Here is a 23,269-nt window from a genome sequence, read left to right as displayed (position 1 = left end):
CGGCATAAAGAATTGGCGTCCTGCATGGCACATGCCTAATGCACCATTACCCGACTGCCACTTGATGCAATTTAGTACAGCATTTATTCCATCGACGTAAATTATTTCTCCCCTGCAATCCACTGGATGGAGCAGGGCCAGGGAGCTTTTGCACTCTGACAGTTGGAAGATGGATGTTTATTACTTGAATTTTTATCAGCTCAAATTGTATAGCAAATACTACAACCAACTCTGTTTGGGGCTGAGAGATGCCGTTTTGTTTTATTTTTTCCCCAATTATTTCAGAAAGGGACTTTTGCAGACAGGAAGAGAATCCAGGGCACGCGATCCAAACAGAGAGAGAGAGAGAGAGAGAGCAATTGCAGTTCAGAAAAGCCCAAAACAGTGAATTGAAGAACAAAGATGAATCCCAATATTATAAGATCTGGGATAAATTCTATTGATGGTTGGAACAAAAAAAGGAAAGACCCCAGATAAGCAATGACTAAGATTTATAGAATGGAGATTAGAATTATGCATGAAATCATCACAATGAAAATGTATAAGACAAGAGCAAAGCAATATGGATGGAAATACGATATCCTTATATTTGTAAATACTGAATAGACCAATTGTAAATAAGCAGGGTGGTTATAATATTTAACTTTATATTCTCGTATGGATGGCAAAGACATTGCCAGGAAGGCTACACTGTGACCAATGTTTTAATGTGTGTTTAATTTTTTAAAAAAACATTTTAATAAAAGAAAAAAGAAAAGAAAAGCCCAAAACAGTGACAATCTAATTTGTGAGTTTTGCAGCTTTTCAGATATTGGACGGAATTGAATTTGCCCAATGAACTGCAAAGATTCATCGCGCTTTGCTTCAAGTTACCTTTTTAAATCCACCGGACATCTGATTGCTTAATCAAATCAGCAGGCTCTTTCCAGTTAGGCTGTACCATAGGAACCAAGTCGCCAGGAAAGTCCAGTTGCAGTTGGACCAGCAGCCCCAAAGGTTGCTTTTTTCAAGAGGAAACTTGGACTTTCTTGGTTTTTCTTTGAGGACGTTTCCCTTCTCATCCAAGAAGCTTCTTCCGCTCTGGCTGGATGGTGGGGAATGGAAGGACTGATATTCCTTGCAGACAGCTGGTCATTTGCATCCTTTTGGAGGGTCATTGAAGCACTTGGAGGCTTATCTCTGTCCTCAGGGTCACCTGAGTGCTGCAAATGGTTCCTGTGGTCTGGATTTTTCCTCTGGAAATCCAATTCCTACTCCCACTCCATTCAAAGGGTCTTCATCCCAAATTGCATAGCTAAAAAGTCTGTAGTAGACTACAGGAACCATTATAAATCTAATAAAACTTAAACTTAAACTTAAAAAAAAAGGTTTTTGCACTCTGCACACCTCCCAAAAATGGCCCATTTTTCGCAAAAACAGGGTTGTTTTTTGTCCAAAAAAGAGCATGCATAACCTTTAGGAGGCTTATAGAGTGCTCCTGGGGACTGAGGGGGCAAAAACAAGCAAAAAACGCCCCAATTATTTGCTCATTTTTGCCCTCCCCAGCCCCCAGGAGCACTCTAGAAGCCTCCTAAAGGCTATGCACTGCCATTTTTGCAAAGGGGGCAGGGTTTCGGGAGGCCAAAAATGCTGTATTCAATGTATAAGATGTATCCAGATTTTCAGCCTCTTTTGGGGGGGGAAAGGTGCGTCTTATACTCAGACAAATACGGTAGTCAGGCAGGCAAAGAGTTTTGTGTTTTCTTTTCTGTGGGAAACAGGTCCAAATGGCTCTTTTGAGTGTTTAAGTTTGCCGACCCCTGTCAGAAGATAGTTCCTGGACTTCTGGTGGCCAGTGAATTCACATTTCACAGCCTGCCCAAACCTGAAGGTCAGATGGAATCAGTAGCAAAAATCTGGACTGGAGAAAGAGGAGAGGCTGCAATTTCTGAAAGAGGAACGGCCGAATGTTCTACTGCCCAAGCTAATCAGGTGATATCATAGGTGGCTTAGTCCCTCCAAAGCCCTGAGCTATTCTGATTATCCAGTAATTGACATGAGCAAACCAATTCCCGAAACACTGCAGTGGGAGATAATATGGATTTATGTGTTTAGATTTCTAATCTGCCTCCGCCCTTCTGCCAGGCCATCAGCAACCATCAAAACACCAAGCTGAGCACCCCAGCAATATACAACATGGCAAAATCCTTGAAAGAGAAAGCCTGGGTAAAAATGAGCCTTTCTGTGGATGACGGGCCCATTTGCAATAAAATCTGCAGGGGGGGGGGAATAATGCCAAGAGCAACCAACATTGATTTTAAGCACTCCAGGAGCCAAGAGTTTAACTCACCAGCCTAATGGTGTGCTATTTTATTATGAGCAGCTTCCTTTCCCCAATGAAATGACCACGTTTTCCTTTGAGCTAAAGGGTTGCAAAAGATGGTGTGGTTTTGATCATGGACCAAGGCAGCTAAAATAAGCTCTGTAATGATTCCGCTTCCCTTCCTCCTGCGCTTCAATTTTGCAACTGTCCTGGATCCATGTAAGGGAGCTATTCACCTCCTACACCTCTGAATAACCAATAAAAGAGAATATTTGTAACTCAGGGTTGAGTTGTGGAGTCCCTGGTGCTCTCTGAGCTCAAAAAGAAACAGCAAGACCAAAGCACGAGCAAGCAACCCCTTGGTAGCACAGAGATTAACACCAAGATTAAGACTGGATCAACAGACTAAGATGTAAACAAAACCCCAATCGAGGCTATACCAACTCAGACAAACCATGAAGCAATAAACAACAACCTATGGAGATTTTTGTGACTCTCCTGCAGACCCCCTCAGACCAAAGCATTGAACCCTGATGAATCTCAAACCATCGGGGTCATAAGTCACTTTAAATCGGTCAAAAGTTCCCGAGCATTATTCTCTTCCATGCCAAAGGGGTGTTAGGAACACCTTCAAGAGGTCTATTTATTTAAAACTCCTGCAGCTCACCTAGACACCAGGTTTGCTGTCTTCGGGTAAAGACGAGTTTGCAAATGTCCTCATCATTTCCAGAAAGGTTTTCATAGAACCTGACCCCGTGTTTTATCCTGGTGATTGCAGATGCCTGCAGCTTCCAGGGGTTTGAAGCGTAGCTACCCAACAGCTGCAAATGATCCTCAATTCGCTCAATTAATGGAGCCAGAACAAGGAGCAAAAGCAAGGTGGTGCTGCCACCTGGTGGCGGGTGTGAAGTGGCAGCAGAATGCACTTAAGGAGCAGAATGGCGACAGAAGTATACTGCTTCAACCAAAAAGTCTTGAGTTTGAATTCCAACAAGAGCAAAATTGGTTCTGCAAACACATCAATAGGGCAAGCAAAGTAAAAGTTGGGGGAAATGAAACATTTCAATAAGTCTAATAAATATTTTCACGGAATTATAACAAAATTCAACCTCTATAATCTGTGGTTAAGATATTCTATTCATAAGCAAGTAACGTATTTATAAGCCAATGTGATCAATATTAATGCAAAATTTAACTATTCTTTTGGTCCCTTCCTAAAATAAACCTTCAAAACGTTAAGCTTCAAAGAAGAATAAGATGTGTGTGCGTGTGTGTAATTAATTTCAAATGAAATTAACCCAAATTGAATTTAATTCTAATTAGATTAGCGAGAACGTGCTGAATGCAAATATGTGTAATTCGACAAATTATGCTTTAATTTTAATTTTAATTAACCGCTTTAATTAAATCTAACCAATGCATCCCCTTAAATGAATGCAGTTTTAATTTGATTTGGTTTGTGAATTAAAATTATTATGATTTATTAAGGTCAGGCTAATAGGAGCCCCTGCCTGCATCAGGTAGAATAAGGCACAGTGACCACTTGGGGATCCAAAGAATATTAATTGGAATTGCAGCTCCCTGGGATTCTCTGTATTTCATCGCATAACAGCCATATCCTATTTTCTTTGCATCTTTAAGATCTGTGATTTAAAGGTGGGGGGGGGAGAGAAAAATGAGATTAAAGTCATTTCTCAAACAAGTAATGCAATGTGTATTAAACTAGAGTGGGATTAGAAGGCTGCAATTTTGTCCCTTCTTTAAGCTAAGTATATCCAATACCACCATTCTTCATAGGATTAAGTCCCCAACATCTCACTCTGTTTGTCATAACAGAATAACAGAATTGGAAGGGGCCTTGGAGGTCTTCTAGCCAAACCCACTGCTCAAGCAAGAGACCCTACTCCAATTCAGACGAATGGTTGTCCAATCTCTTCTTGAAAACCTCCAATGATGAAGCACCCACAGCTTCTGGAGGCAAGTCATTCCACAGACCAATTGTTCTCACTGTCACGAAATTCCTCCTCAGTTCTAGGTTGCTTCTCACTTTGATTAGTTTCCATCCGTTGCTTCTTGTCCTGCCTTCAGATGTGTTGGAGAATAGCTTGACTCCCTCTTCTTTGGGGAAGCCCCTTAGATATTGAAACGCTGCCCTTCTTCTCTGTCCTTGGTATACTTCTTGCATTGTGGTAACCCCACCTGGACACCCTGTTCTAGGTATGGTCTGACCTAGAGAGCATTTGGAAGAGAATGTTCATAATTCAGGGTAGAGCATAGCTTTTGTAGCCATAGAGGCTCATTTAAAGCCAAGGAGGTGACTTTGCATCTCACCCCAAAAGGTTTTGGAGTAACTCAACAGGACTTGAGCAAAACAACAAAGGAGAATATTTATAGCTCAGAACTGAAGTGAGGGCGTCTATGGTGCCCTCTGAACTTCGTGGTTTTCTTGCAGATGTTTCACTACCCAAGTAGGCAACATCATCAGTGCTAGTGACTGTGTGACTGATGGTGTTACCTAGTTTGGTTAATGAAACACCTGCAAGAAAACCAACCAAGTTCAGAGGGCACCATAGCCCCCCCCTCATGAGCAAAACACAACTTGCTTAGCTTCACTCAACCACGTTGATCTCCTGATGTTCTCCAAGTGAAGCCAAGAAGGCCTTCCAAGCCAAACTAAAACCCTTGCCGGTAAAATCCATCTACTCCTAGCTCCCACTGGTAGTCATCCAGATTGGCCGTCCACATCAGATAGCTGTTTAATCTGTCCTGAAGATTTTAAAAGGATTTCTTCTTTTCAGAAAACCCCCTGTGGGACTTTCAGTTTAGACAAGATTCTTCAGCTCTTTTGGCCTCATTAAAGGAAAGTTCCCAAGATCCCTGAAAGGAAGCCACGAGAGTTAAAACTCTTGATGGGCGTACGCTAAACAATAATTAAATGCCTCCTTCTCCTGCCCCAGAAGAGACTTCACAAAATCTTGGAAAAGTTATCCGACAAGCTCCAGACGTTGCGTGCTTTCTCCCAACTCTCCCTGCAACATCTGTGATTTGTGAGCTGGCTCCCTTCCCAGCACTAATTGTTTTTTATAAATTTTCTTGTTCTGCTTGATGGTGAGCCGGGCTGCAGCCACCAAAATCTTTCTTCCCCCACCAGTGTTTTCTCTGTCCTCTGTTTTGGCCCTGTGACTTTACCTTCTTCTTTGCTGCTGCTTTGATGTTGTGTGTTTTCTGCAGCATCCTTGTGGCTCGGATAACACCTTTTTCCTTTGAAGCACCAATTTCATCTCATTTTCTCTTTAGATACATATGTACATACACAGATACACCAGCCTCATCACCAGAGACTTTGTGATCCCATCATTGCGATCCTATTTGGAGGCAGCTGGGATGCAGAATAACAGAATCACAGAGTTGGAAGGGTCCTTGGAGGTCTTCTAGTCCAACCGCCTGCTCAGGCAGGAGACCCTATTCCATTTCAGACAAATGGTTGTCCAATCTCTTCCAGTGATGAAGCATCCACAACATCTGGAGGGAAGTCGTTCCACTAATTAATTGTTCTCACTGTCAGGAAATTCCTCCTCGGTTCTAAGTTGCTTCTCTCCTTGATTAGTTTCCACCCATTGCTTCTTGTCCTGCCTTCAGGTGCTTTGGAGAATAGCTTGACTCCCTCTTCTTTGTGGCATCCCCTGAGATATTGGAAGACTGCTATCATGTCTCCCCTGGTCCTTCTTTTCTATTAAACTAGACATACCCAGTTCCTGCAACTGTTTATATTCATTTGGATTTATTTGGATCTGGTGGTCATTATTCCCATCTTACATTTAAATAATGAAAATCCCCCCACTACCCCTGGTCTCAGCTCCCTGCGATGGATCTGGAGTCTGCATGAATAATAATGATGAAAAACTTTTTCATTATAAGCAACCGTGTGCTACTCTCGCGTTCTCACACCAAGATTACAGCCACTGTCATCATTGTCTCTCAGGGAGAAAATCAAAACTGATTTGAAAAAAAAATAATTTAAAAGGTTAAACAGAGTGCAGGCTAACTCTGCCAACTGCCAGCAGTTCGATCCTGACCGGCTCAAGGTTGACTCAGCCTTCGGTCCTTCCGAGGTGGGTAAAATGAGGACCCGGATTGTTGGGGGCAAGAGGCTGACTCTGTAAACCGCTCAGAGAGGGCTGTATAAGCACTGTGAAGCAGTATATAAGTCTAAGTGCTATTGATATTATCCCTCATCTTAGCAAACGGTTGATTTGACAACTGATTTGCCACAATATAAAAAAGGTGATAGTCATCTGTCATCAGGGAGCTCCGATGTTGTTTGTGTAGCCCACGTTCTTCTCTTGGGAAATACGACCTTGAAGACAGTCAACAGTCGGCATCTGACGTTTTGCAACTCCAACTGTGGGTTTCCTTCACCTTCTCATCCGAAACGTTCAGAGGAAATTAAAGGGAGTGGGTAGCAAAGAGGCTTCTCTCTGCACATTCCTGGAGTTCTTTGTGCGCGAAAGGAAAGAGATTTGACAGGATACGAAGCCCGTCTCCACGCTGAGCGGCAATCAACAAATTAAAAGGCCGTCATTGATTGAAGCTTGGCAAAATGTGTGGTGGCGTCATCTGCTTTTCGCTCGAGAGACGGGGCCGGTCTGTGTCGTACAAAGGGGGGCAAATAAACCCTTTTAAACCTTCCTTGGGAGACCCAATCCTGCCACGTTTTCAGGGGAAAAATATGCACGCTTGCTCTGCAGATTGCAAAGGAGAACAAACAAACAAAAAGATCTCATATTAGCAACAGGGTGGATGTTTCTCAAAGGTCCAAACAAAATAATAGAGTTGGAAGGGACCTTGGAGGTCTTCTAGTCCAACCCCCTGCTCAGGCAGGAGACCCTTACAGAATTGGAAGGGTCCTTGGAGGCCTTCTAGTCCAACCCCCTGCTAAAGCAGGAGGCCCTATACCACTCTGGACAAATGGCTGTCCAATCTCTTCTTAAAAGCCTCCAGTGATGGAGCGCCCACAACTTCTGGAGGCCAGCTGTTCCACGGGTTAGTTGTTCCCACAAGCAGCAGTTATTAAATATCAGCTGCTGGAGGAAAATGGTCAAAAAACGTTGATGAAAAGAAGGACCAGGGGAGACAAGATAGCAGAGTTCCAATCTCAGGGGCTGCCCCTAAGAAGAGGGAGTCAAACTATTCTCCAAAGCACCTGAGGTTAGAACAAGAAGCAATGGGTGGAAACTAATCAAGGAGAGAAGCAACCTAGAACTAAGGAGACATTTCGTTGTTAGAACAATAAACCAGTGAAACAACTTGGCGCCAGAGATTGTAAATGCTCCAACACTGGAGGTTTTTAAGAAGATGTTGGACAACCAATTGCCTGAAGTGATGTAGGGCTTCCTGCCTAAGCAGTGGGTTGGACTTCCGATTCTGCTATTCTATTCTATTCTATTCTATTCTATTCTATTCTATTCTACTCTATACTATTCTACTCTATACTATTCTATACCATACCACACCACACCACTCCACTCTACTCTACTCTACTCTACCTTACTCTACTCTACCCTACCCTATCTGTCTATAATTGGATGTTTCCACACACCAGACTGACCTTGCATGAGACAAGAAGGCAGACCAGCTGAGCCTCTAGATTTGTCCCCAAACTCTTTTATTCTTCTCTGTCGTTTCAGCCCCTGAGATGTGGAACCCAAAAGTCCCAGAAGCCCTTGATCACCACTGGATCCCTCACTTACCTTGAGGTAAGATGGGGGGGGGGTCTATAAATTCTATCAATAAATAAACACAAAGGTCTCGCACAGGTTTGTTCCAGGCTCCCCCCCCCCCCGTTCCACACCAGGCATGTCTGCACAAGTTAGTAGTGCTAGAAGAGACCAGAGCGTGGAAGAGTTCAGTTGAGCCACAGCAGGTTTTGTAGGCAGAAATTAATGTTTTGGAACATAATATTATCGGATTGGTTTTAAATAGATGTTTCCCTGCTCTTGGCTAATGAAATGAAAGCTACTTAGAAGAGTCGGGAGAAAATGGTATCAACCCAGACTGATTATTGCCTCTTCCTCAATTCTTCTACAACCCCCTCCAACCCAACCCAACCCAACCTAACCCCCCCCCCCCATTCTTCATTGATGCTGGAACATGAGCTGCAAATGACAAGCCTCGGCGAGCAGATGAATATCTATTTATGCCGAAATGGAGAATGTATGAATAGTTATTTGGAGGACAAATGTATTTTGACAGGTATCTAATTTCATTCTCTTGATAAAACTCATTTTGTCAAGTGTTCGAGCCCGTTCTGTGGTTGATGGCCCCTTCCTTCTTTTTTGTGGAGGGTGTGTGGATTGGGGGGGGGGAATCAGCTCAAGTACATTTATCAAACATTAGGAAGTAATGTACTATAATGTTTTTCCAGGTGTAAATGTGTGGATTTTTTTTTAATAGGCTACCATTGGAAATTATTCAGCTTATCTTGAAGAAAGGCATGAAAAAGGGAAATCTAATGAAAGCCAGAGACCATCATTATTAGCCACAAGGTATGGTCAACCATGAGGTTGAGGGACGCGGTGGCTCAGTGGCTAAGAGGCTGAGCTTGTCGATCAGAAAGGTCGGCAGTTCAGCGGTTCGAATCCCTAGTGCGGCGTAACGGAGTGAGCTCCCTTTACTTGTCCCAGCTTCTGCCAACTTAGCAGTTTGAAAGCACGTAAAGATGCAAGTAGAAAAATAGGAACCACCTTTGGTGGGAAGGTAAGTGTTCCATGCACCTTCGGCATTGAGTCATGTCGACCACATGACCACGGAGACGTCTTCGGACAGCGCTGGCTCTTTGGCTTTGAAACCATTCTCAAATCAAGCCCATTCTTTAGTTCCTGTTTCTTTCTCTCTTCACCTATTTTGTGGAAGGTGTGTGGATTTCAGGGAGGGGGGATCACTTCAAGTGCTTTTATCAAACATTACAAAGTAATTTAATTTAATATTTTTTCCCCGGATGTAAATGTATCCCACGTATTGACATTAGGTTGATTGGCCTGTATTTCCTGGATCTCTGGGGTTTTTTTCCCCCTTCCTTTTTTTGAAGACGGAGACCACCTCAGCTCTTTTCCAATCCTTTGGCAATTCCAGGATCTTTCAAAGATACAAGCTTTTTTTGGGCAGCTGCCGCACATGGCTGGCTCCTATTTAAATGGTTGTCCACTAGGACTCCAAAATCCCTCTCAGATGGCATCTGCCAACGCCTTCCAAACTCTGGGCTGCAATCCGTCAGATCCTCGTGAAATCCAAATGAGGACACTCTCATTTCTCATAGCAGAAAAACCTTCCCCCCGATAGTGAAGAAGTGAGCCACTGAAATGTGGCAGCCTCATTGGAGGAAAAGAAGCCCTCACCTCTTCGGCGAGCCACGGTTAGAGCCACGGCCATAGAGAAACGCGAGAGAATTTGCAGACGGCTTCCACGTGAGACTATTGTACCAATCCGCAATATCAATAATGCTCTAAGGATAATTTGTCTTGCAACAGTAAGCATGATGGGGGAAACAGAAGATCCATAGTGCATTTATATTAAGCAATTTTCTATATGGATCAATAACACATTTATATTTAATAATCTTTTGTATTGGGCAATTTTCTATGTATAATGGAACAATAAAATAGTATTGTATCAGACTTGGTATTGGTCTAATATTTAGCTTACAGAATATCCTTCTTTATTGATCCTGAAAGCAGATTGGACACACTGTTTGGGGACGAAATCATCCTCGACTTATAACTGTTCATTTAGTGACCAAGCGCTGGAAAAAAAAGTGATTTATGACCATTTTTCACGCAATCATTGCAGCGTCCCCCTAGTCCCATGATCAAAATTCGGAAGCTTGGCAACTGACTCATATTTACGACGGTCGCTGGGTCCCGAGGCCATGTGATTCCTCCTCTTCTGACTAGCAAAGTCCATGGGAAAGCGAGATTCCCTTCACAATCCTGTTTTTAACTCAACCACCGCCGGTGATTCACTTAACAACGGTGGCAAGTGAGGCTGTAAAATGGGACAAAGCCCACTTGACAACTGTCTCACTTAGCAACAGAAACTTTGGGCTCAGTCGTGGTCATAAATCCAGGACTAGCGTTAATGGAATGGTATGCTTACATTATGGGAAGAGAGAGTCCAGGTAAAGTAGATGTTAGGAAAAACTTCCTAACGATGGTTTGATAGAGGAATGAGTTTCTGAAGGACGGAGTGAGACGTCCTTGGGTGGACGACTTGAAGGCAGATGTGATGTTGGACCACATCAACGACTCCTTCTACGTCCAGGTTTCTCAAATCCCCTCCCTCCTCTTGAATGAGGTTCTCGCGTGGAAAGCATCTTCCTAGCCTTCAGCCTTCTGCCTGTTGGGAGAAGGTCTTGAAGGAAGCAAACGGTGTCCAACAACAGAAGGAACATGTCTGAAGAACGTCTAGCTCCTCTTTGGTCATTTGTTTTGCACTGTCCAAGGTTACCATGGATGAGCTACATAAATTTGAACTGATAAATGAAGTAATGAATCAATAATCTCATAGAGGGATTTTATTGGCAGGTACATCTGTGGAGCTAGTTTTTGGTTTGACCAGAAAATGGTCAGTGCCTTTTCCAGGGCTTAAGGCATTTCAGTTGTCCTTGGCCTTCCAGTTGGCTTTCCCCTCTGCCCCTGAATTTCTCAGAATAGACTGGGATGCCAGTTTTGTTACCTTCCAGATGGGGATCTCCCTGGCACAGCCTTGTCACCTTTACGGCTGTTTTGTGTCTTCTCAGCATCTTTCCATCTTCTTGGCTTAGTTTCCACCTTGTTAGCAAGTTTCTACATTGACACATTAAAATGGCAACCCATTAATGCAAACCATAATGAGAATCCATTAAGCTGACTATAGACATTCCGTATCCTGCACTTTGAGATGACCATGAAAAGATCTTGGCCTTCTTCTTTATGACTCTTTGAAAAATGTTGCCCTCTCCCCACTCCGGGGTCTCTGCTTAAGGCTAGATACCCCCCGGTTGCTCCAGCCCTACCTCCTAAGGGTTTCGTTTCCCAGACCCCAATCTTCCTCACTGCCCTTCTTTGCATCCAGATATGACCTCAGCTCCTCCTAGGGTAGGATCTGGTTGGGCATTCTGCATTCTGGCAGAGTCCTGCAGAAAGAGCCAACGCTGAACCTGAGGGAGAATGAAAGGAACGGAGATTGCCTCATAACCTGCAATCTTGCATATTCCTTGACATGAGGGTTTTTTTTTTGTTAGCTCGGTTGTTTTCTTGCAGAAGATTCATTACCCAACCAGCATTAGTGTACCAAGGGCCCCACTTGGGGTCCTACTACTCCTCTTCCCTTCTAGCTGAAAATGTTACTTAGTTGGGTCATGAAACATCTGGAAGAAAACAACCAAGCTCAGAGAGCACCAAGGACCTCACAGTCCTCCTCCTCCTCCTCTTCCTCTCCACAAACCCCACTCGCTTCTGGCACTGATGATGTTGCCTAGTTGGGTCATGAAACATCCGGAAGAAAACAACCAAGCTCAGAGAGCACCAAGGACCCTTCTTTTCAACCCTGAGCCACAAACATTCCCCTTTATTAGCTCCTTGGCAATCTGAACATCTGTGCACCAGGTTAATCAGCATCCTTCCAAAAGCCATGAAACAGATTTTATCACCCTTCTAGGTCCTTAAAAAAAGCAAAGGGAGATGATGGATCTGGCTTATTTCCTTTCACTCCATCAATTCATGTAGCGCTGACTTTCTTTTTCGCCCCTCAAAGTATCTAAACCATGAAGTTCTTCTCCCCAAAGCCCCTCCCCTTCTTGGTCACTTAGATTCCAGCCACAAATCATAATTTTCTTTATGGGGGTAAAGTGAGAAGGACAACTTAACTCCCCCCCCCCGCGCTGAGGCTTCTGCAGCAACAGATTCCTCCCCAGGGTGAAAAGGATGAAGACCACCAAGGTCTCCAGGCCATAAACACAAAAACAAAGCTGTTTTTCTCCATATTGGAGTAAAGTGGCACTTAGCCAGACAAACACAAACAAGTCTCCACTCACCTCCCTTCTAAGAGGAAACGGAGTAGTGCGACTCTTGGAAAAAACACTCAAGTTGTCATGGAATTGAATGCTTGCGGTACCTTTTTTTTTTTTATTGTCTCTCATTGTTGAAAGTTTCCAGCCGGGCTCAATTACTCAGCGGTGGATTTGCCAGAGTTGAGGGTCATTCGGATGAGCCAACCTGAGCTCTATTAATTGTTTCAGGTAGCAAGCGTCAATGGCAGAGGTCTTCAAACCTGGCAACTTTTAAGACTTGTGGACGGAGTTGTTAAGGGAGCGATGCTGGAGTTTTGACCATGATTGTTCAGTGAATCACAGCTGTGAATCTTGTGGTCAATAAGCCTGCTTTCACCTCCGTTGCAGTTCCAGAATTCAAGGCCATTTTCCTGCTATTTAACAGAATCACGGAGTTGGAAAGGAGGTCTTCTAGTCCAATCTTCTGCTCAAGCAGGAGGCCCAGGACCATTTCAGACAAATCTCTTCTTAAAAGCCTCCAGTGAGAAGGAAGGAAGGAAGGAAGGAAGGAAGGAAGGAAGGAAGGAAGGAAGGAAGGAAGGAAGGAAGGAAGGAAGAAGGAAAACAGCATAAGAGAATCAGAGTTGGAAGGGACCTTGGAGGTCTTCTAGTCCAACCCCCTGCTCAAGCAGGAGACCCTCTACAATATCAGACAAATGGTTGATCTCTTCTTAAAAACCTCCAGGATTGGAGCTCTGTCTTGCTCACATTCTGATGCTGGGAAAGACCTGAAGGTTGCAGACAGCTCACAATGGAGAGCATCTACCTTTGTGGTCACTAAGAATCAACAAACGGATGGCACAAGATCTATCAATCACCCAATCTGCTGGTCTGTGGGCCTTCTGTGGCATATTTCTGTCCCTTTGTCCACTCCAGACTCTGCAACTATGGTTAAAGTTGTTGGGTGGAAAAGGTCCTAATTGCAAAAAAAATAAAAATGCTGACCTGAGGGTCTCATTTTACCTTCCCAGTTTGCACAAGGCTCCTTCGGTAAACCCAAGAGGAGCCTCTCTTTGCAAGCGGCTTGCCTTCCTAGCAACTGCTCAGGTAACCAGAGAGACAGAGAGATTTGCAAATATCCAGTCAAATGCATCCAACCCGAACTGAAAACTGGGGAGTTTGTGTTTCTTTTCTTTGGGTGTCATGGGCTTTTGTTCCTCCAGGCTGTGGGATTAAGCTCAGCAACAGGACACGGATGGGATTATTGTTATTATTTTATTTTTATTTTTTGCACTCTGCTCTTAATCCAAGGGTGCTTTTTTCAGGAGGCAACTGGACTTTCTTGCTTTTTCTTGGAGGATGTTTCGCTTCTCACCCAAGAAGCTTCTTCAGCTCTGGATCGATGGTGGGGAATGGAAGGATGCTGGTCATTTGCATCCTTTTAGAGGGTCGTTGAGGCCACTTGGAGGCTTATCTGTGTCCTCAGGGTCACCTGAGTGGTGCAAATGGTTCCTGTGGTCTGCAATTTTTTCCTCTGGGAATCCATTCTTTCTCCCACGCCATTCAAAGGGTCTTCATCCCAAATTGGATAGCTAAAAGGTCTACAGAGATTGTCCGTCATCCAGGTCACGGTTGTCCCAAAAGCACCTGGATGACTGAGAACCTCTAACGACCACTCTGCTCTTAGTAAGTAGAGAGACAGAGCATTGAGGACAAGAGACAAATGGGGAAAAACTAATCAAGGAGAGAAGCAACCTAGAACTTAGAGAAATTTCCTGACGGTTAGAACAATTGACCAGTGGAAGGACTTACCTTCAAAAGTTCTGGGTGTTACATCACTGACTGGAGATTTCTAAGAAAATACTTGGATGGCCATTTGTCTGAAATGGTAAAGGGTCCCCTGCTTGAGGCTGGACTAGGAGATCTCCAAGATCCCTTCAGATTCTGCTATTCTGTTTTTCTGTCTCACCGACTCCCTTGTTCCTGGCGTCTTCTCAGCATCTCAAGGTCTATAGAAGTGAGACCCCACTGTCTTATGAAGGATGGAGAGTGGGAATGGTGTGGTGAGCTTTAGAGGGAAATGGATTTTATATCTTATAGCTATCAAAGACCCCCTAAAATATTATACTCCCGGCATATATAGGCGGTCAACAGCTTGGCTTCCTTTCTTATCAACTCTTGGGAGAAAATTTTTCCACGCAAGCTCTCAGTTGGCAAAGTGATAGATAACTTGCGTGCTTTACTGTGCTCTACAACAAACAATTCATTACAACAAAATGGACTTCCTGTCATTAGCCCAATCTCTCTGAGTTTAATGTTGCATCCTGCAGTCCAGCAAATCTTTGCCTGATGACGGATGTTACCGATCACTTTTTATATTGATGGCGCATCCTGAAATGGAAGAGAAAATGGATATATAACATCTTTAAGCATTTTGAATAACATATAGTATTTACTCTTGGCAAATAAACCTGGGAGGAGGAGGAGGGGGGGAGGAGGAGGAGGAGGAGGAGGAGGGGGCAGGAGGAAGAAGAGGAAGAAGAAGAGGAGGAGGAAAAGGAGAAAGATGAAGAAGAGGAGGAGGAATAAGAGGAGGAGGAAAAGGAAGATGAAGAAGAGGAAGATGAGGAAGAGGAAGGGGGAGGAGGAAGGTGAAGAAGAAGAAGAAGAAGAAGAAGAAGAAGAAGAAGAAGAAGAAGAAGAAGAAGAAGAAGAAGAAGAAGAAGAAGAAGAAGGCCTTGATGCATCTCTGCCTGATTCATTTAACGACTGCCATGATTTGCATAACAACTGCGGCAAAGAGGTCGTAAAATTTGGCATGGCTCCCTTAGCAACCGCTTTGCTTAGCCACAGAAATTCTCATCCGAATTGCGGTTTGTCAGTGGAGGACTAGCTGGCATGTTAGTCTTCAGGAGGCACCCAAGAAGGAGACAACTTTGCTGCCCAGGAAATCTCCAACGTCAGCGCTTGGAGTCACATTGCTGAACACCCAGGAAGTGTCAAAGGAGCCTGGCACCATCTGGGGTGCAAATTTATGTGTTGTGACAACAACTGCAACTTAATAGTAACACAGAATGCCACAGAGGCTTTCTCTGCGTGCATTTAACTGGCAAATTAGGGGAAGCTGACACTATCTGATACCCAGCCCTGTTCCGTGCACCTCAAACAATTTGTTTAGAAGTCAATGTTTAGGGGAAGAAGTGGCTCAGAGCCAAAATCTAGATTTCAGCATGTGTACACTGGGAACAGGCTCCAGCTGTTCATCTGTCTCACTGATGTCCGACTCTGAAGGCAGCTGATAATTGTCAGACGGCCCTGGCCCTATCTCTGCCTCCGACACAGAGCCCTCCTCAGAGCCTTCCCCAGACTCCAGGACTGGCCCATCTTCCTCCCCAACCTCCTCACTGTCCGAATCGGCTGCCCACTTTGCTGGCCGCTGGTGGGCCACAACAGAAGTTGAGTTTTGACAATTCAGGTTCAAAACTTTCTCAAGCTCACTTGACCATCTCTGATCAATGTTCAGTCTCAATTGCAACCTACCTCACAGGTCTGTCGTTAAGATAAAATAAAGGGGGCTTCAATGCGAGGATTGGGTTTTCCACAAGCTTTCGAGACAGAAGGAACCGTCTTGTCTAGGGTGCTACCTCCATTCAGCTATTTTATCTTTTCCCCTTTCCTCCAGAGAACAAAAGTGGAGAAAATATCAGTTATTTGACAGTGAAGGTGCGTATAATCAAAGTTCCCCCATTGGGGCATTTGAATTGTGGCTTCTACATCACAGCGGCACATAAACAGGTGATAAAATATTGGAGATAGAAAACGTTTTTTTCAAGATACAAAATACCCCTCACAGTCTTCTGGGTTTTTTTTTGAGAAGTGAAAATGGCCCCTTGGTTTCACGCTGATTGAACTAAGACAGGCAACGTGGGGTGAACGATTGACAGCTCACTTGAGTTGCAAAAAGACCCCAGATCTCCCATCTTTCCTTCCCCTTTTGCCTGCTAATGGCTTTGATCAGAGAGCTCAGGATGGGGGAAGGAAAGGCACCGTGGGCATTTCCTGAATCGATATCCCCAGATTTGTTCAAAAGGTGCTACAAAACAGGGGACGGATAAGAAAGAGGAAGGCACGGGCCTTCGCTATTTGCTAAGTGGGTGATTTAGCACTTTCACATCAAGTAGGAGACGGAGAAGGCAAAAAAGAAATAAGAAAACAACACCTCATTTCTCCCAAAGGATGGCGGGGGGGGGGGAAAATATATAACTTCATGTTTGTTTGTGTTTATGGGGAAAACGGGGTTTTTTCCCTCCCATTCAAGATGTTGTTTCCCAAGAAACAAGTGTGGCTTTATTCGAAACAGAACGCTAGAACTGTAGACTGGGAAGGTACCTTTGACACCATCTAGTCTGACCCTCTGCAATGGCAGGAACACCAGTTAAGCCAGGGGTGAGAAGTGGCATAATGAAACAATGAATGATAAGAGTTGGGTTGGCCTTTCTACGCTTCCAAGTTCTCATATAATATCCAAGGAGGAACCAACAGACGGGCTCATGTCCCACTTTGGTGGATCTCAACCAAGTCATCAAAACTGGTCCCTTTTTTGACATTGGTCATTGGACACGGTCTTTGATCATCTTGACTTATTCCTCAGTTGCAGGAAAGGTGACTGAAGCATGGAGGAGGAAAAGTCTTGGACTTTTCAGTGCCCCAGTTCCAGAAGAGGAGTGATTTTTCACTATGAGTTATTTATAACAGATAAATCTCTCGGGTCGCCTCTGTGTCTGCACAAGTTGGAGTGCAACATTCAGACTAAGAGTTGGAGTTCCTCTGCCTCCTTCTAGTTTTGGACCCTGGAGTACGGAGCAGCCCTCGGGTCACCAGGTTTACACCTTCCCCCCCTCCCCACCCCCACTCCCATAAGTAGTAGCTGCTCTGAAACAAAGTAGTAATGGGAGCTCCCGGAACCTGGTTTGAGAAGGGATGAATGAAGGCACGCCATGTCTAATTCATCCAGACCCATTAGACCGAGTATTGAATTTCCTGCAATGCCCGATGGAGGGAGAGAAAGCTTAATTATTTTCAGGATGGCCCAATCATTTCAGCCTGTATCTCCGAAAGGATCCCACGGCATCTGCTGCCTAATTTGATTGGAATGGATTTTACCTGTCATTTCTAATGCTCTTTTTGTCCTTGGCCCTGGGATTTATCTTCCTCCACTCTTTCCTTCCTTCCTCTTTGGTCTCCCTGCATAAAAAGAAAATATCTTGTGATAAAGTAATCTGAGTGACGACTGCTCTCCCACAAGGAAGCCCTGCCCATGGGTTGTCACTTTAAAAATGATGGATCAAGTTGGCAAGAGCCAAGGAAATTAATGTTCCTGTGGCCGTTGTTAGAAATAAATTCCTCCCAAAGTTTCTTCTATAACCAGGAATGTTTTACCAGTTGGTCCATTCATTGACATCTTGTTTTGATATCACAAAACACAACACACACCACTTGGTAGCTCCAGCAGCCAAGAAGACCTCAGCTGTAGACTTCCAGCCTGAAATCCTAGTTGTAGTTGCAATTCTTTGGTGGGGAAGCATAAATTATGTCCTTATCTGGGGAGGATAACATAGGATGAACTCATTTAATGAAAAGAAGGACCAGGGGTGACGTGATAGCAGTGTTCCAATATCTCAGGGATGCCCCAAAGAAGAGGGAGTCAAGCTATTCTCCAAAGCACCTGAGCGTAGGACAAGAAGCAATGGGTGGAAACTCATCAAGGAGAGAAGCAAATTAGAACTGAGGAGAAGCTTCCTGACAGTGAGAACAATTAATCAGTGGAATGACTTGCCTCCAGAAGTTGTAAATGCTCCAACACTTGAAGTTTTTAAGAAGACGTTGGATAGCCATTTATCTGAAGTGGTGTAGGGTTTCCTGCATAAGCAGAGAGTTGGACTAGAAGACCTCCAAGATCCCTTCCAACTCTGTTATTCTGTTCTATTGATGCTGGCCATTCTGAGAGTTCCTTGGAGGAAGTAGGTAGACTCTACGTAAGACAGCGTCCCCCTCAATGATCCCACCGTTGCTTCTTCGTGTAATTGCTGGATAAGCCAAAAAATGATGCCTAGACTCCATCTTTGGTTTAAAATGTTGGTGTGTTGTCTTTCAGGAGACAAGATGAGCCACCTGCCAAGGGAGTCTGATCAATCAGTCCTTCACGCTTTGTGATTGCTGCATCTTTCCAAAGCTTGGTGAGATGAGGGAAGGAGGGAGAGAATTAGGGCTGGAAGAATACTAGATTGTGTGGCCTCCTACGGTGGCTTTCTCTTCCCGGGAGTAAAGTCCTCCTGATTCATGAGTTATCGAAGAAAATCGTTCAGCCTTTCTCGTTCAGTTGTATTTAAGGAAGATGCAATTTGGGGTGGACAGATTGAGGGGGGGGGCAGCGAAGAGAGAGAAGCGGAAAGGGCTTCAAGCAGAATATATATGACCCACGGAATCAACTGAGAAAGGAGAAAGTCAGGCGAGGAACCTCGAGAAATAAAATAACTGATATTTTGCTCCGTAAGTGGCACTTTGTTCACGGCATTTTTTTTACTAGATGAGTTTTTGCTTGCAGCAACAACAACAACACAATCCAGTTCCTGTAAGCTCAGAATAAAGAAATACAGAAACAAATTGGACATTAAAAAAATCACCACCACTTAGCAGAAGTCTGCCCCTTTTAAAGATGTGAAATTAATTTCCAGTTTTCTTCCTATGCGAAAAGGCCATCGGCTCTTCCCTCTGGACATCCCTGCTTAGCTAAAAGGTCTTCTCCTACCTCATCCATCTTATAATAATAATAATAATAATAATAAATATTTATTTCTTAGCCGCACCCTCTCCCGAAGGACTCGGGGCGGCGTACAATGAAACATATGAAATAAATATGTGGACAGAACAAACATATAACAGAGACATATACCGAGACATACACAAGGAGGAGGTCGGCTGATAAATAAAACAATTAAAATACAGTATTTAAAAACCCCTAGATAATTAAATATAATTAAAATACCCAGTAAAAACCCGTCAGGAGCGATATGGTTAGATCAAAGTTGAGCCAGGCCAGCTGCTTGGAATAGGTGGGTCTTAAGCTTAATACGAAAGGAGCGGAGGTCAGAGGTATTCCTAATATCCGGAGGGAGGTCATTCCACAGGGCTGGGCCCGCCACAGAGAAGGCTCTACTCCTAGGCGCCGCCCCCCGACACTGTCTAGTGGACAGCACCTGGAGGAGGCCCTCTCTGTGTGAGCGGATTGGTCGCAGGGATGTATGGGGCAGAATACGATCCCGCAAGTAACTAGGTCCTGAGCCATGGAGCGCTTTAAAGATTATTATCAAAACCTTGAAACGCACCCGATAGACCACAGGAAGCCAGTGCAGCTCGCGCAGGAACGGTGTCACATGGGAGTACCTAGTACTCCCCATAATTACCCGCGCGGCTGCGTTCTGGACCAACTGTAGCCTCCGGGTGCATTTCAAGGGAAGCCCCATGTAGAGAGCGTTACAGTAGTCCAAGCGAGACGTCACCAGCGCATGAGTGACTGTGCGTAAGGCGTCCCGGTCCAGTAGGGGGCGCAATTGACGCACCAGGCGAACCCGGTGGAACGCCCCCCTTGCCACGGCTGTCACATGGTCATCCATGGACAGCCGGGCATCCAGGAGGACGCCCAAATTGCGCGCCCGCTCCACGGGGGCAAGTTGAACACCCCCAATGGCCAATCTTCCACTTAGGCCAATGGTGGTATTTACAATCTCTTGTCATACAGCAATGGAAAGCAATAATATAAAACTAACAATGTAAGCAGAACTTGGACGAAATTGGGAGAACTTCGGGATATTCTGCGTTTAGCAAGCAGCCAAGATGCTTCGGGACTACCTGGAATTATTCTTCTCCGTTTGCAAGGCTTCCTTCTTGCCCTCTGAAGGGGCATCCCATAATGGTAGGTAAAAGGTAGAGGTAAAGGTTCCCTTCACACATATGTGCTAGTCATTCCTGACTCTAGGGGGTGTGTGCTCATCTCCGTTTCCAAGCCAAAGAGCCAGCACTGTCCGAAGACGTCTCCGTGGCCATGTGGCCAGCATGATTAAACACCAAAGAGGCACGGAACGCTGTTACCTTCCCACCAAAGGTGGTCCCTATTTTTCTACTTGCATTTTTCACATGCTTTCGAACTGCTAGGTTGGCAGAAGCTGGGACAAGTAACAGGAGCTCACTCCGTTACGCGGTGCTAGGTATTCGAACCGCCGAACTGCCGAGCTTTCTGATCGACAAGCTCAGCGTCTTCGCCACTGAGCCACCTACCATAATGGTAGGGTTGCCTAAAGCATTTTGTGGACTATCCCTTGAAAAATGGGCCTCTGAATGAGGAAAAGAAGGGTGCAAATTTGTAATTCGGTGTCTCCATGTGCTAGTTAACGTAAGGCTCCAAGAGAATTGAAGATAGGGTTAGGGTTACTCTGGGAGAAATGATGCCTCACTTTGAGATCAACCCAACCACAAAGAGCTGGCTAAACCTTCCTGGGTATTGTTGTGGCGTGAATATCTTTATTTTGCCTATCAAAAGAGGGTATCCAGTGCCTTGTTATTTGCTGGGCTGGGAAGAGGCCCAATCTCCAGGGAAGCCAGAGCCATCGATGGAAACACGTTGGTGCCATTGTGATCCTCAACTCCAAGGGACAAATTGAGACATTCTCTGCTAGTCTCCCAGCAATGCTCATCTTGGAAAAAAGGTTGCCTTGGAAACCAACTTATCAAAGAGCTGCGATGCTCTTGCAGAGCAGAGGAAAAATGGTTTTTGACAAGGGAGGTGCGGCACACAAAGACACACCAGGTACTCACAAAAAGAGCAAAGGGGCTGTGATTCTTTTTTCCTGGGGGGAAAATGAAAGGCAAAAGTGGGAGTCCTCAGTCCTCCCCAATCTGGGCTTCCAGGACGGTGGAATTCTTCAGAATTCTTCGCCAACCTACCACAGCTGGTATTCCTGTTGGAGCTTAAATTGCAACCCTTTCTCCTTCCGATGAAAAGCTACATGACTGCTGGATAAGAATGAGATCTCCATTCCCTGGTGTAACTTCAAAGAACTGTAGAATTTCCTTCTTCTTGTTTGTTCCATCATTTGTTGCATCTCTTTTGGGTTTGATGACTCTGCCACAAACGTGTGCAAAACTCACTTGCTGGGAACAATGAACGATGCCTTCTGTCATTTCAGTCATTTTGGGAAATTAATTGGGAGTTGCCAAAGAAGGAAACTCAAACAATTGAAGAGCCAGGCGATTGGTGGCGCCTGAGAAGAAGACATTGACCCAGGATTCTTGGTTCAATGTAGGGCAGGGTCTATCTTGGTGATGAGGACCTGGTTTCCATTCCTAAGGGGAATCCTTACAAACTCCTGACCAGCTGCTGGATAGACAACATTGAAACCTACAAACCATTGGTCTGAATCCATGATTGGGATACTTCTGGATCACCCAAGTGCTAGATCCACTGAGCTACTGGACAATCACGTACCGTATTTTTTGGAGTATAAGACACACTTTCTTCCCCCCTCCCCCAAAGAGGGTGAAAATTTGGGTGCATCTTATACACTGAATGTAGCCCCGCCAATCCACCAGCCCCCACCCTTTTGCCTCTGCCTCCCAGCAATTTACCTCCTTGCAGCAAGCGGGGGAAATGGGATTTGCGGAGGCGGCAATAGGCTTTGGCAATCCCTGCAGCCTGAAACAGCTGATCATCGGAGGCCCATGCTGAAACTGAAATTGAAAGTGAATTGGGCTGTTTGCTGTTTGCTGCAAGGAGGCAAATTGCTGGGAGCAGAGGCAGATTTTTTTTTTCTTGTGCTAATCAAGCTAAACTAAAAGAAGCTGTTTGCTGCAAGGAGGTAAGTCAATAACTATAAACGCCTCTAGAATGTTCAAATGATTAGACTTACGTATTTTTTAAAGACTGCTTTATTATTGTTCTAGACAATTTAACAAAATGAAAAAGCTTTTTAAAATAAATGCTTGATCTGAAGAGGCCCATTGCTATTGTATCTTCTTTTAAATAGCAGAGAATAACATAATTTCTAGAAAGTCACATCACTTTTAACAGCATCTGTACAAGTATAGCCTGAAATGTAACACCACGAACAGTGCATATCGTCTATACTGTTTGCTGTTTGCTGCAAGGAGGCAAATTGCTGGGAGGCAGAGGCAGATTTTTCCCCCCTTGTTTGCCTCCTCAAAAGTTAGGCGTGTCTTATACTTTGGAGCATTTTAAATTCTGAAAAATACGGTAAATATGAGCCAGCCCTGTGCTGCAGCTGTCAAAAAAAGCCAACACATTTCTAGGCTGCATCAATAGAAGGACAGAATCATGATCACGTCAAGGGTTAATACCATTTTATAATGGTTTGATTAGATGACACTTGGAATACTGCATTCAGTTTTTGTTGCTACGATGTAGAAAAGCTGTGGAGACTCTAGAAAGAGTGCAGAGAAGAGCAACAAAGAGGATTAGGGGACTGGAGGCTAAAACATATGAAGAACAGTTGCAGGAACTGGGTACGTCTAGTTTGATGAAAAGAAGGATTAGGGGAGACGTGATAGCAGCGTTCCAATATCTCAGGGGTTGCCACAAAGAAGAGGGAGTCAACCTGTTCTCTAAAGCACCAGAGCAAGAAGCAACGGATGGAAAATAATCAAGGAGAGAAGCAACCTAGAGCTAAGGAGAGAAAGTTCCTGACAGTGAGAAGAATTAATCAGTGAAACTGCTTGCCTCCAGAACAGGGACTGGCAACTTTAAACACTCAAATAACCATTTGTGCCTGTTTCCCACAGAAAAGAAAACACAGGGAGCTACAAAACACTTTTCATATCTAAAATGAAGATAACACTGCAGATATCGACCTACCGAGGGTCGAAAAGCTCAA

At 44.4% G+C, this 23,269-nt stretch overlaps 1 protein-coding gene across 2 annotated transcripts in view; it reads right to left on the bottom strand.

Annotated features, from left to right (window-relative positions):
* Positions 1-12,348: 12,348 nt before the first annotated feature.
* Positions 12,349-23,269, bottom strand: part of LOC309396231 (6-pyruvoyl tetrahydrobiopterin synthase-like) — a 59,807-nt gene continuing 48,886 nt past the window's right edge. The window contains exon 8 of one of the 2 annotated variants that reach the window (XR_014176072.1): positions 12,349-14,717. The gene's annotated coding sequence lies outside the window, so the exon portion shown is untranslated. Of the gene's footprint in view, positions 14,718-17,234; positions 17,571-23,269 lie in introns of those variants that run through there. The other variant, XR_014176073.1, reaches the window with a different exon arrangement.

This window comes from Natrix helvetica (genome assembly GCF_964273705.1).
Source record: "Natrix helvetica genome assembly, chromosome: 8".
In the NCBI taxonomy this organism is placed as follows: domain Eukaryota; kingdom Metazoa; phylum Chordata; class Lepidosauria; order Squamata; family Natricidae; genus Natrix; species Natrix helvetica.
The sequence above is the reverse complement of the archived record's forward strand: the minus strand, read 5'-3'. Positions and strand labels throughout refer to the sequence as shown.